Here is a 13,753-nt window from a genome sequence, read left to right as displayed (position 1 = left end):
TGGATGTTAAAGAATTAAGAATGGGCTTTTAGGGGTGCCAAGATTAAGATTAGGTAAGAGGTCGAAGAGTTAGGGTTAAGGACTCACGGTCAGGTATGGTTATCGACGGTTGACGTTAGGATAACCTACAGGTTGGGGATATTAGTTGTCACTAGGTGTAAAAAAGAGAGGGAGGACTTTTGGGTTGTGGTCATAAGTAAGTGGCCAATAAGTTATGATAAAGGATCTATGGTCAGATATGGCAGTGAAATTTAGGTTTAGGTGAAAGATCAGGGAGCTCGATTTCAGAAAACTAAATAATAGGAAGGCTGCTGAGAGTAGGTTAACATACGTGATTTAAACATCAGAATAAGGACTTAAGGTCAGATATGACTCCTGATGGTCGAGGCTAAGATAGTCTACATATTAGGAACATGTATTGTCAAAATACGCAAGGGAGAGAGAAAAAATAGATTATGTACGTGTGTGTACTAGGGATGTAACGATATTGACGAGATTGCGCTATCGCGGTGGTCAACGTGTCTCGATATCGTCGTGGTTGGGTTACAATATTAAAATGACAGGTGTCCGTCAAAAAGCAAGAGGAATAAACACAGTCCCGCGGAACAAATCATTGTTAATTACATAGACCATGATCCTTTGCGCTGCGTTGTCACAACAACCATTGTTAAGCCAATAGGATTGCCCGCTGCACGCTGTCCACACAAGCTCGCAAGCCAGCATGGTACTTGGATGAAAACAACAACCCCGAAGTTGAGATTGTGCCAGCCCCTGCAGCTTTTAAATCAGATGTCTGGAAACATTTTGGTTTTGCCGTGTCAAAAAACGCAAAAGGAGATAACGTGGCTATGTGCAAGCACTGCCACAGTAAACTGTGATACAACACGTGTAACACAAGCAACATGCTAAGTCATCTGACAACCCATCATCCCGAAAAGTTTGCAGATTCTCTCACAAAGAAAGTAATCTCCGGTCAAAAAACCCTGAAGGAGGCATTTTTTATTATTATTATTATACAGAATATTGATGTTCCTGACTACAACTTGCACTTTAAAAGCACTATGTGATCAGCGTTTTATGTTGTCATTATCCATAAATACAACAATAAATTGCCTGTTGACTGGCAAAAGCAGAATAAATGTCGTATTTGTTTTGCTATTATCATCACAAACACTATCGTGAGCTATTTAACAATACCGTGAGCTTTTCCACAATAAATATCGTACCGTGAGGTCAATATCGAAATTGTATCGTACCGTGAGATTTTGATATCGTTACATCCCTAGTGTGTACGCGAGAGAGAGAGAGTGTGAGTTAGAGGTAGTGTGCATGTGTGTGTGGGGGAGAGAGAGAGAGATAGAAGAGCATAGTGGAGAGATCTGCAGGTCCCAGTGTTAGTAATTACCCAAATGGCCATTGTAGTGGCACCTAAGGTCAAAGGCTGTACCTTGGAAACGTATGGTTAGGAGCCAGGGACCAGATGGTAACCGAGAAGCCTGGAGGAGAATTAATTGGAGAAGGTATAAAATTAGTATGTATCAAAGACCAAGGAAGAGAAAATCATGAGAGGCAGTTATATTGAGTCAATGAGGTGTGATATGGTATGGTGTATGACTAAGGAATAAATGAGAGGCAGGGGGTAACATTGGATAATGATGACAAGGAAGACATGAGGGTGTGACAACATGGAGCTGAGAATAACCCCAAAGGAAAAGAGGGAAAAGTAAAAACATTAATAGTGGAGGTGACAAGAGGGATAGTGAGGACAGAAAGTGAGACCTGATAACTGTCCTAGTTTAGGAATAATATTATAGATTAAATTATCTAAAAGAAAAATTGTGAATAAATGTGATACCAGATCACTGTCACCATATGGTGAAATATTGAATTAAAGTACTAAAGTAGATGATAATGAAAGAAAAAAGCATGATGGAGAAGAAGGTTCAAAATTTACGGGAGAAAATGGCTACCGAATGTAAGCCTCGTATGGTGGGGCCCAGTAAGAGACCGCATGTAGGTCTAAAATGGCTGCCAAATGCAGACCACGTGTATCAGACCGGGTCATGTAAGATTGAGGGGAACAAAATGGTAGTCAACCGCTGAGCACATGTGTCGGGCTCCTTAAAGGAGAGAATGTGCTAGGCCTCAAAGACCGTAAGGGAAACCAAAACCACTAACAAGGTCAGTAGAGAAAAATAAATACAATTAACATGGAGAGAATCCGATATAGTGTAAATAAAAAATAACATACAGTAAAATTAAGAAGGAAAAGGATTATCCTTTAACGGCTAATATCCATGTGGACGGAGTAGGCTATAACTAGGTAATTAAGCTAGCGCCATAGCACAGGTCCCGGAGATTCTTATTAACGTGTCCCAAGAGTGGGGGAACAATAACAAAAAGAGTAATAATAACAGTACACAGTGGAAGACAAGGGGAGACATAATGGGTTAGTGTATAACGTATGAGAGAAATAAATGTATGATGCCATGTGTAATTATTTAAGTTATGAAATCAGTAGGAGGCCCACACAAGCTAGCCCGTGGCATCGGAGGCTTATGGCTAAAGACGGAGCACGCACGGACAAAGAACCAAAATGGGTAACAAGCGCAGTGACAAGATAAAACGCAAACATTGATGGATAAATAGACTAATTTCAAAATTCTCTGATTAGTGTAAACTTTAGGAAACTTACTGGAAAGCAACAGAGGCGGTGTAGGGATGGTTCGTGAGGGAGCAGGCGGTGGCCCCGGGAGACCCACAGAAGATCCAGTCAAGGGACGAAGACGAGGTTGTCAGAAGAGTTGGAATTTTTTTGAAAGAATAATAAAAATTAAAATATGAAAAATAATTTCGTTTTTTCAGGAACACCGAGTTTTAGGATGCGAAACGGAGGTCGTAGAACACGGAGTGGTCGGTGAGAAAAATGAAATTTTGGTTAAAGATAATATAATTAGTCTAATTGAAGTGAGAAAAAAAGTTTTCTGAGGTCAAGTAAAGTTAAGCGGACTGGAAATGAATCCAAACGGTGAACAGCTAACAGAACTGGAAATAAATTCAAGCAAAGGTAATCTAAGGACGGTGCACACGGGCAATATTAAAGAAAAGACTGAAGCCCTGAATCAAAATGGAAGACCGCTAGACTAATATCGACGAGTGCGGATGGAAGGTCCAATCAGGTGTAGGGGGCGGGAGCTCGGGTAACAGGTGCGTGGGATTGAAGGCAAACCCTTGATTGACACAACGAGGCCGGAAGTACCCGGCACCGATTGTAAATGAAAAGCAAGAAGCTAGCTTGTGAATAGCCATAATTAGGTGGAGCATGAAGACCAGAGATTGGGACACATCAATGGGTGGAAACGAAATTGCTGTAACAGTAATAGGTCGGAGAGATGAGGGTCATCCTAGAGTAAATACATTCATTAGTGAATTAAATAATGTGAAATGCGCGAAACCGGAAGCAGCAGTCGTCCGATTTAAACAGGAGGTAAAATGCTAACATACAAACAACCAATCCCAAGGGCAACGCAGACACCAGAGATTAGTTGAACGAGATATTAGGGGAATGTAATTGTTATTATTGGGAGGGTTTGGAAAGGTGTAGACCAGTCCAGAAACTAGACGAGTATTACAAAATCCGATGTAAGATAATGGACAATGCAGTATATCCGAGGAGGTACGTGACGTCATAGGGAATCCCTGAGAAAGACCGGTCGGGGCATCTGTCACCCCGTGGAATTAAGGTGCAACGCATGCCATGGATGTACAGGGATGAAATATTATGATCATTGAATGAATAAAGATATCAATATGTGAACATGTGTAGTGTATTGATTTGTTGGCAAATTACTAGGAGCCCCGTTAGGGCTGAAAGTATTGTATTAAAGTGACCCAGCGTGTATAAGTAGATTAAAAGTGGGTAAAGTCCGGGGTGAATCCAAGTAGAAAGGAATATGATCCATAAATATATAGTAGTACGGCCGGGTCCAAGAGACATTAAAATCCTTTTTAGAAACATATCCGCAGTGAGAACATTTGAATAGAGGCCCAGTTAAAGGTGCATCTATTTGGTAGAAATACAATCTGTAATGTAAGTAAATTAGAGAAAGGCAAACTCCACATAGTGAAAAAGCCCATCTCTGTGAAAGTATACAATATAGCCAAGACCAGCAGGTGTAAAATCACTGGTAATAAACGTAATCAAGAGCAATCAACAATATAGACTGAGTTTAAGTGTACCAATTTTGTACCACCAGCATTGTAGTCATAGTGAGGTAAAGGGTCAACTCCATTTTATGAAAAGGCTAGTCCTGTTGAAGTATATAGTGTTGCCTAAATCAGTAGATGCGAGTTCACCAACCATAAACGTTATAAACAGTATGAAATATTAATATTATAAATAGGCCAAATTAAAGGTGCATCCATTTGGTGGGTACACAACCCTTATTGAGGTAAAGTGAAAGGTTAACTCTATTTAGTGAAATAACTAACCCTGGTGAAAACATACCATATTGTCTGGACCCGCAGGTATAAGATTACCCCACACCGACGTGATCAAGAGTAATAAATATTATAGACTAAGTATAAGGTGTAGTAATACCGTACCATCAACATTGTAGTAATTAGTGGAGTCAAGGTTAACATCATTCTATGAGGGGGCTAGTCCTGTTGAAGTATATAGCATGGTCTAATTCAGCAGGCACACGGTCGCCAACCATAAAGGTTATAAATAGTATATAAATATTAATATTAATGGGGAAAGTTGAAAGTGTATCCATTATGTAAAGTAAACTACCTTGCAATAGGTTGAGTCAGAGGTCAAATCTATCCCATAAACACTACGTCCAGATAAGATATACGGTTAAAGTTTGCAATTATAGAAAAACTACTCATGTACGTAAACTACAGTATGTTATGGATTATAAAAAACAAAACATTGCAGAGATGTAGAGATACATATTGAGGTGGTTAGTGATCTCCTTGTACACAGGTGTTCCTCGTAGATCCAGGTGTGGTCCTTCGTCCTCTCGCATCCAGGTATATGGTGCACAGTGTGATGCAACAACATGAACACAAGGATGGGGTGCCCCAGTAGGGGTAATATTGTACCACACAGGTAATGTGTGGGAGGAGATCCATTCTGAGAAGGTGTATTCAATAAACAACAAAGTTGATAACATGATTCAGGGTATTGTCGCCTGAGGTATCACATGTTAGTATAAACTAGTAGCAGATGTATTTCAGAGTAAACAACATGGTTCAGGGTATTGTCACCTGAGGTATCACATGTTTGTATAAACTTGCAACAGATATATTTCAAGGTAAATAACATGGTTCAGGATGTTATTACCTGAGGTATCTCATGTTAGTATAGACTTATAGTAGAAACATTTCAGAGTTGATAACATGGTTCAGGGTACTATACCCCGAGGTATCACATGTTAGAATAGACTTGTACCTCTCTCAACCAAAACCCTCAATGTAGACAAGGAAAAACTCCCAGTAAAACTCTTTTGAGAGAAATTTGGAAGACACCTTGGGAGGAGCTATTCAAAGAGGGATCCCCTCCCACAGGGATGGTTGGTGACCAAGAGGTACAAAATCTATATTACTCAGTTATACATTGTGTCAATGTTAGTGAGTGTTGAAACATCAGAGTCCAGTGTATAACATGTGTTGGAGGTAGTGTTATCCGTTGAGGTAGAAGAGGTCAATGGTTTCGAGGTTGTGGTGGGCGTGGCCGTCCCAGCAGGAAGGTGAGGAGACCGGAACGTCATTTGCAGGTCATCCCGGTTGTGTAGTGTCTCACGGACGTCATCAGTCCATGGTGAGGAGGGTGTTACGGTGAAGGATCCGTCGGCACGTGTGGGCCCGGGGCAGCCTGTACACGGTCGGCTCCCCAAACCACAGTCTCCGCCTCAGTGTCTGTGGATGTGAATCAGAAGGAGGAGAGGTAGGATAAGAGATCTGTAGGCTGTTGCAAGGGGAGACCCTCACAACAACAGGTTGTGAATAAACTCTGAGTAGTGGCTTCCGTATGCTAGGTTGACTTAGGTTGACTACTGTAAAACCATGTCCTCTGACAACGCCTTTTGGACCTCTTCCTTTCTAAAAAAACAAAGACTTGTGTTAATCCCCATCAACACTGAGCAAAGGGGGGGGGGATGGATGTGTCACCACACAACTTGACCTTCTGAACTTGTCTCATCCTGCTGGTGTCCATCATGGTCAATGGTCAAAGGCCCTGAGTATTCTAAATGTATAGTGTTTTGCTCCTGTCCTGTCCTATCCTCACAAAGGGATATTGAAATGCTAATTCTTTCGAGGTTCTTTTCACTCAAACCAACATTCCATGGTCTCGCCATGTTGTTCACGCCGCACCGACCCCGGCTCCTGAACCGTAGACTAAAACAGAACCTGGTTCAGCACCTGAGAGGCTCTGGCACTTTGGAAGGAGCCACCCTCAACTCGGCTTATAAGAAAAACTGCAGTGTTGGTGAGTTCCTGGTCCGAAGTGGCCTCAGACCACTTAGCCAGACTCCGCAGCCGACGCACACACACTTTTCACCCCTCGCTGCCATTCACTGTCGAACGCTCAAGGTCAGGCTCACAGTAGCCTCCCTGCCACCGTCGACCTGTAACGCAGTGTATGTGATCACGTGCAGTGCATGCGGCTTGCGCTATGTCGGTGAGACGGGTAATTCTCTCCAACAACGCCTCACCCAACATCTCTATAATATCAATAACCGCCGCAACTTAGACTCACACCTAGTCCCCCACTTCCTGAGACACGGAGCCGAATCTCTTAACATGAGCAGCCTGGAACACAACCAAGAGTGGACGCGTATACTAAGGCAGGCCGGCGAGAGAAAATGGATATGGAGGCTCTCCTCCTTATATCCTGGGGGCCTTAGTGTTCGGGATATCTTCAATGCTTGGACCCTGTACTGATCACAGCACTCAGACTCCTATTTGACAACAGCCGTAGTAGTCTACTATTACCACTGACCTCATTATAATCTGAGGACGTTAACCTTGACCCCTTAGGGATCAGGGCCCGTATCTTTAAAGAATTACTCTTGATCACGTCGGTGTGAGGTAATCTTATACCTGCGGGTCCAGACAATATGGTATGTTTTCACCAGGGTTAGTTATTTCACTAAATAGAGTTAACCTTTCACTTTACCTCAATAAGGGTTGTGTACCCACCAAATGGATGCACCTTTAATTTGGCCTATTTATAATATTAATATTTCATACTGTTTATAACGTTTATGGTTGGTGAACTCGCATCTACTGATTTAGGCAACACTATATACTTCAACAGGACTAGCCTTTTCATAAAATGGAGTTGACCCTTTACCTCACTATGACTACAATGCTGGTGGTACAAAATTGGTACACTTAAACTCAGTCTATATTGTTGATTGCTCTTGATTACGTTTATTACCAGTGATTTTACACCTGCTGGTCTTGGCTATATTGTATACTTTCACAGAGATGGGCTTTTTCACTATGTGGAGTTTGCCTTTCTCTAATTTACTTACATTACAGATTGTATTTCTACCAAATAGATGCACCTTTAACTGGGCCTCTATTCAAATGTTCTCACTGCGGATATGTTTCTAAAAAGGATTTTAATGTCTCTTGGACCCGGCCGTACTACTATATATTTATGGATCATATTCCTTTCTACTTGGATTCACCCCGGACTTTACCCACTTTTAATCTACTTATACACGCTGGGTCACTTTAATACAATACTTTCAGCCCTAACGGGGCTCCTAGTAATTTGCCAACAAATCAATACACTACACATGTTCACATATTGATATCTTTATTCATTCAATGATCATAATATTTCATCCCTGTACATCCATGGCATGCGTTGCACCTTAATTCCACGGGGTGACAGATGCCCCGACCGGTCTTTCTCAGGGATTCCCTATGACGTCACGTACCTCCTCGGATATACTGCATTGTCCATTATCTTACATCGGATTTTGTAATACTCGTCTAGTTTCTGGACTGGTCTACACCTTTCCAAACCCTCCCAATAATAACAATTACATTCCCCTAATATCTCGTTCAACTAATCTCTGGTGTCTGCGTTGCCCTTGGGATTGGTTGTTTGTATGTTAGCATTTTACCTCCTGTTTAAATCGGACGACTGCTGCTTCCGGTTTCGCGCATTTCACATTATTTAATTCACTAATGAATGTATTTACTCTAGGATGACCCTCATCTCTCCGACCTATTACTGTTACAGCAATTTCGTTTCCACCCATTGATGTGTCCCAATCTCTGGTCTTCATGCTCCACCTAATTATGGCTATTCACAAGCTAGCTTCTTGCTTTTCATTTACAATCGGTGCCGGGTACTTCCGGCCTCGTTGTGTCAATCAAGGGTTTGCCTTCAATCCCACGCACCTGTTACCCGAGCTCCCGCCCCCTACACCTGATTGGACCTTCCATCCGCACTCGTCGATATTAGTCTAGCGGTCTTCCATTTTGATTCAGGGCTTCAGTCTTTTCTTTAATATTGCCCGTGTGCACCGTCCTTAGATTACCTTTGCTTGAATTTATTTCCAGTTCTGTTAGCTGTTCACCGTTTGGATTCATTTCCAGTCCGCTTAACTTTACTTGACCTCAGAAAACTTTTTTTCTCACTTCAATTAGACTAATTATATTATCTTTAACCAAAATTTCATTTTTCTCACCGACCACTCCGTGTTCTACGACCTCCGTTTCGCATCCTAAAACTCGGTGTTCCTGAAAAAACGAAATTATTTTTCATATTTTAATTTTTATTATTCTTTCAAAAAAATTCCAACTCTTCTGACAACCTCGTCTTCGTCCCTTGACTGGATCTTCTGTGGGTCTCCCGGGGCCACCGCCTGCTCCCTCACGAACCATCCCTACACCGCCTCTGTTGCTTTCCAGTAAGTTTCCTAAAGTTTACACTAATCAGAGAATTTTGAAATTAGTCTATTTATCCATCAATGTTTGCGTTTTATCTTGTCACTGCGCTTGTTACCCATTTTGGTTCTTTGTCCGTGCGTGCTCCGTCTTTAGCCATAAGCCTCCGATGCCACGGGCTAGCTTGTGTGGGCCTCCTACTGATTTCATAACTTAAATAATTACACATGGCATCATACATTTATTTCTCTCATACGTTATACACTAACCCATTATGTCTCCCCTTGTCTTCCACTGTGTACTGTTATTATTACTCTTTTTGTTATTGTTCCCCCACTCTTGGGACACGTTAATAAGAATCTCCGGGACCTGTGCTATGGCGCTAGCTTAATTACCTAGTTATAGCCTACTCCGTCCACATGGATATTAGCCGTTAAAGGATAATCCTTTTCCTTCTTAATTTTACTGTATGTTATTTTTTATTTACACTATATCGGATTCTCTCCATGTTAATTGTATTTATTTTTCTCTACTGACCTTGTTAGTGGTTTTGGTTTCCCTTACGGTCTTTGAGGCCTAGCACATTCTCTCCTTTAAGGAGCCCGACACATGTGCTCAGCGGTTGACTACCATTTTGTTCCCCTCAATCTTACATGACCCGGTCTGATACACGTGGTCTGCATTTGGCAGCCATTTTAGACCTACATGCGGTCTCTTACTGGGCCCCACCATACGAGGCTTACATTCGGTAGCCATTTTCTCCCGTAAATTTTGAACCTTCTTCTCCATCATGCTTTTTTCTTTCATTATCATCTACTTTAGTACTTTAATTCAATATTTCACCATATGGTGACAGTGATCTGGTATCACATTTATTCACAATTTTTCTTTTAGATAATTTAATCTATAATATTATTCCTAAACTAGGACAGTTATCAGGTCTCACTTTCTGTCCTCACTATCCCTCTTGTCACCTCCACTATTAATGTTTTTACTTTTCCCTCTTTTCCTTTGGGGTTATTCTCAGCTCCATGTTGTCACACCCTCATGTCTTCCTTGTCATCATTATCCAATGTTACCCCCTGCCTCTCATTTATTCCTTAGTCATACACCATACCATATCACACCTCATTGACTCAATATAACTGCCTCTCATGATTTTCTCTTCCTTGGTCTTTGATACATACTAATTTTATACCTTCTCCAATTAATTCTCCTCCAGGCTTCTCGGTTACCATCTGGTCCCTGGCTCCTAACCATACGTTTCCAAGGTACAGCCTTTGACCTTAGGTGCCACTACAATGGCCATTTGGGTAATTACTAACACTGGGACCTGCAGATCTCTCCACTATGCTCTTCTATCTCTCTCTCTCTCCCCCACACACACATGCACACTACCTCTAACTCACACTCTCTCTCTCTCGCGTACACACTAGGGATGTAACGATATCAAAATCTCACGGTACGATACAATTTCGATATTGACCTCACGGTACGATATTTATTGTGGAAAAGCTCACGGTATTGTTAAATAGCTCACGATAGTGTTTGTGATGATAATAGCAAAACAAATACGACATTTATTCTGCTTTTGCCAGTCAACAGGCAATTTATTGTTGTATTTATGGATAATGACAACATAAAACGCTGATCACATAGTGCTTTTAAAGTGCAAGTTGTAGTCAGGAACATCAATATTCTGTATAATAATAATAATAAAAAATGCCTCCTTCAGGGTTTTTTGACCGGAGATTACTTTCTTTGTGAGAGAATCTGCAAACTTTTCGGGATGATGGGTTGTCAGATGACTTAGCATGTTGCTTGTGTTACACGTGTTGTATCACAGTTTACTGTGGCAGTGCTTGCACATAGCCACGTTATCTCCTTTTGCGTTTTTTGACACGGCAAAACCAAAATGTTTCCAGACATCTGATTTAAAAGCTGCAGGGGCTGGCACAATCTCAACTTCGGGGTTGTTGTTTTCATCCAAGTACCATGCTGGCTTGCGAGCTTGTGTGGACAGCGTGCAGCGGGCAATCCTATTGGCTTAACAATGGTTGTTGTGACAACGCAGCGCAAAGGATCATGGTCTATGTAATTAACAATGATTTGTTCCGCGGGACTGTGTTTATTCCTCTTGCTTTTTGACGGACACCTGTCATTTTAATATTGTAACCCAACCACGACGATATCGAGACACGTTGACCACCGCGATAGCGCAATCTCGTCAATATCGTTACATCCCTAGTACACACACGTACATAATCTATTTTTTCTCTCTCCCTTGCGTATTTTGACAATACATGTTCCTAATATGTAGACTATCTTAGCCTCGACCATCAGGAGTCATATCTGACCTTAAGTCCTTATTCTGATGTTTAAATCACGTATGTTAACCTACTCTCAGCAGCCTTCCTATTATTTAGTTTTCTGAAATCGAGCTCCCTGATCTTTCACCTAAACCTAAATTTCACTGCCATATCTGACCATAGATCCTTTATCATAACTTATTGGCCACTTACTTATGACCACAACCCAAAAGTCCTCCCTCTCTTTTTTACACCTAGTGACAACTAATATCCCCAACCTGTAGGTTATCCTAACGTCAACCGTCGATAACCATACCTGACCGTGAGTCCTTAACCCTAACTCTTCGACCTCTTACCTAATCTTAATCTTGGCACCCCTAAAAGCCCATTCTTAATTCTTTAACATCCAGCTCTTCGACCTCTGACCTTCACTAATGTCTGCCTATATGCAATCCACTTCCGTTCTGGCGGGCTGGGTTTGTTTTGCTAGCTAGCTCCGTTTTGCCGACAAAGCACTGATGTTGCAGTGTCAAAGAGGATATACAATTTACAACATGAAGAAAAGTGGTTCGGGAACGACGTGTGCGGTAGTTGGTTGCAAACACTCGAGAAAGCACCTGAACGAGTGGTTAGATAGTGAATGCTACGACCAGTTTTAAAACCTAGAATAGCCTCTAGCCTGTTAAGGGCTGCAACGATAATTCGACGTTATCGACAGCGTCGACATTAAAAAATTGTCGACAAATCGTTTGATCTCATAGGACCTATTTTAAATGCCTGCACTAACGTGATTTGACCAGTGCGGCGCTGTAGCGGTAGACTAAAGCAGCCCTCCCGTATGCTATCCAATAGAAGAAAAAAGCGGTTAACATTTTAGGGTGCAAACGGGCCTGATAAAGTCGCGTGTGGGAACGTTTCACCAAAGATTCAACTAAAAATACTGTCATATGGAATGTGTGCAAGGCCGAACTTGTTTTCCATGGTAGCACAACGTGCATGCATAAACATTTAAAACGAAAGCATCCCCGCACGAGAGGAGACTGCAAGAGGTGAGCGTGCTCAAGCTGGATGGCTAGTTAGCTACACCAGTTGGTAATAACAAATTACGCAGTATTTCACGAATACTAACACAGTAGCAACATGTCCACAGACAGCAGTTAGACAGATCAGTGTATATGACCATTGTAATGAGACAAACAAAAAGCCAGTCCAGAAATTATACTGTTACTCACTGTTTTTCATTGAACAGAACCCTGTTGTCTAACAAGAGACTTGATTTTTTTATTTAGGTTGGACAAAATTGGACAAAAAGAGATGTAATAGCCTGTTCAGTTGGCTCAAAGTTTAATACAAATATTTTTTTCAAAAGCTGAAGTGATTTCTTGGTTTTATTTATTAGTTAGAATAATTATAACTCAGTGTTTTAACAAATTGTATAAGCTGAATAATCATTCAAAGCATTCTGATTAATCAATGAAAAAAATAGATGATTAGTCGACTTATGGTTCTAATAATCGTTAGATAAGTCGATTATTAATAATAATAAGCGTTTGTTGCGGCTCTAAGCCTGTTACAGTAGTATGCTTATTGTTTGTAGGCTATTCACATTTTGTTGGTGTTCCTTTGTCCTATTGTTGCAGTGGATTTAATAATTATACATTGATATGTGGATATAATAATTAAAGTGCCAATACACACATCTGTATAAGCCCGGCATGAGGTGTGTAGCCAACCGGTACTTGTTTAAAGCAGTCATAACTGGGTTCATAGGAAGAATAGATAGATACGTAGGCACTTCAGTCAGTGACAAGCCACATTAAGAAGGATAAGTGTACTGCCTGTCTTGTCCTTCTGAAGTTGTTGCAGGGCTGGCTGGTTGGGCCTTGCTGCGGGCAGAGCTTGTTGCCTGCATGCTGCGGGTAGGGCTTGGTGCCTGTGTGCTGGTAGTGCAGTGTCGAACAGCTACGGTTTTGCCCTCTTCTCGGCCAGCCACTCTTCGACCGAGCACCCAGCTGTGGACGAGCAGAAGTTTTCTGACCGAAAGCGGCTGTGGCCAAACTCCTTGGTCTTTGGCTGACCACAGAGCTCGCAGGTGAACTTGATGAAACTCCTCTCCTTCTTTGTAGTAGGAGTTGTACCCTGCGTGACATTGGACGTGGCCATGTCCGTCTTCTTTTTCCTCCGGCAGGCTGTTGTCTTCAAACGGCCGATTCAGCCTGGACCTCGACCTGAGGAGGCTGCTGACCCCCCCTCCGTTCTGCCTGACCGGACGTATCCTCAGATTCGACATAGGGACGGGGGTTGTCTGGCTGCTCTGCAGACTGAAGTAGCTGCATGGCTGCAGGGAGTGGTGCACTGAACAGTCACTGAACAGTGTATTCATTCAGTCCTTGTCCTGAATTTATTGAATGCATTGAACCAATGTTTGTCTGGTGTCTCACCTCAGACCTGTTTGCCATGGGAGTCCCTGCCAGTAGTCCTAAGACTACAGACAACCTAGCTCTGAGGGTCTTCGACACACACAA

This window comes from Hypomesus transpacificus, chromosome 12 (assembly GCF_021917145.1).
Source record: "Hypomesus transpacificus isolate Combined female chromosome 12, fHypTra1, whole genome shotgun sequence".
NCBI lineage: Eukaryota > Metazoa > Chordata > Actinopteri > Osmeriformes > Osmeridae > Hypomesus > Hypomesus transpacificus.
Note: the sequence above shows the minus strand (reverse complement) of the source record.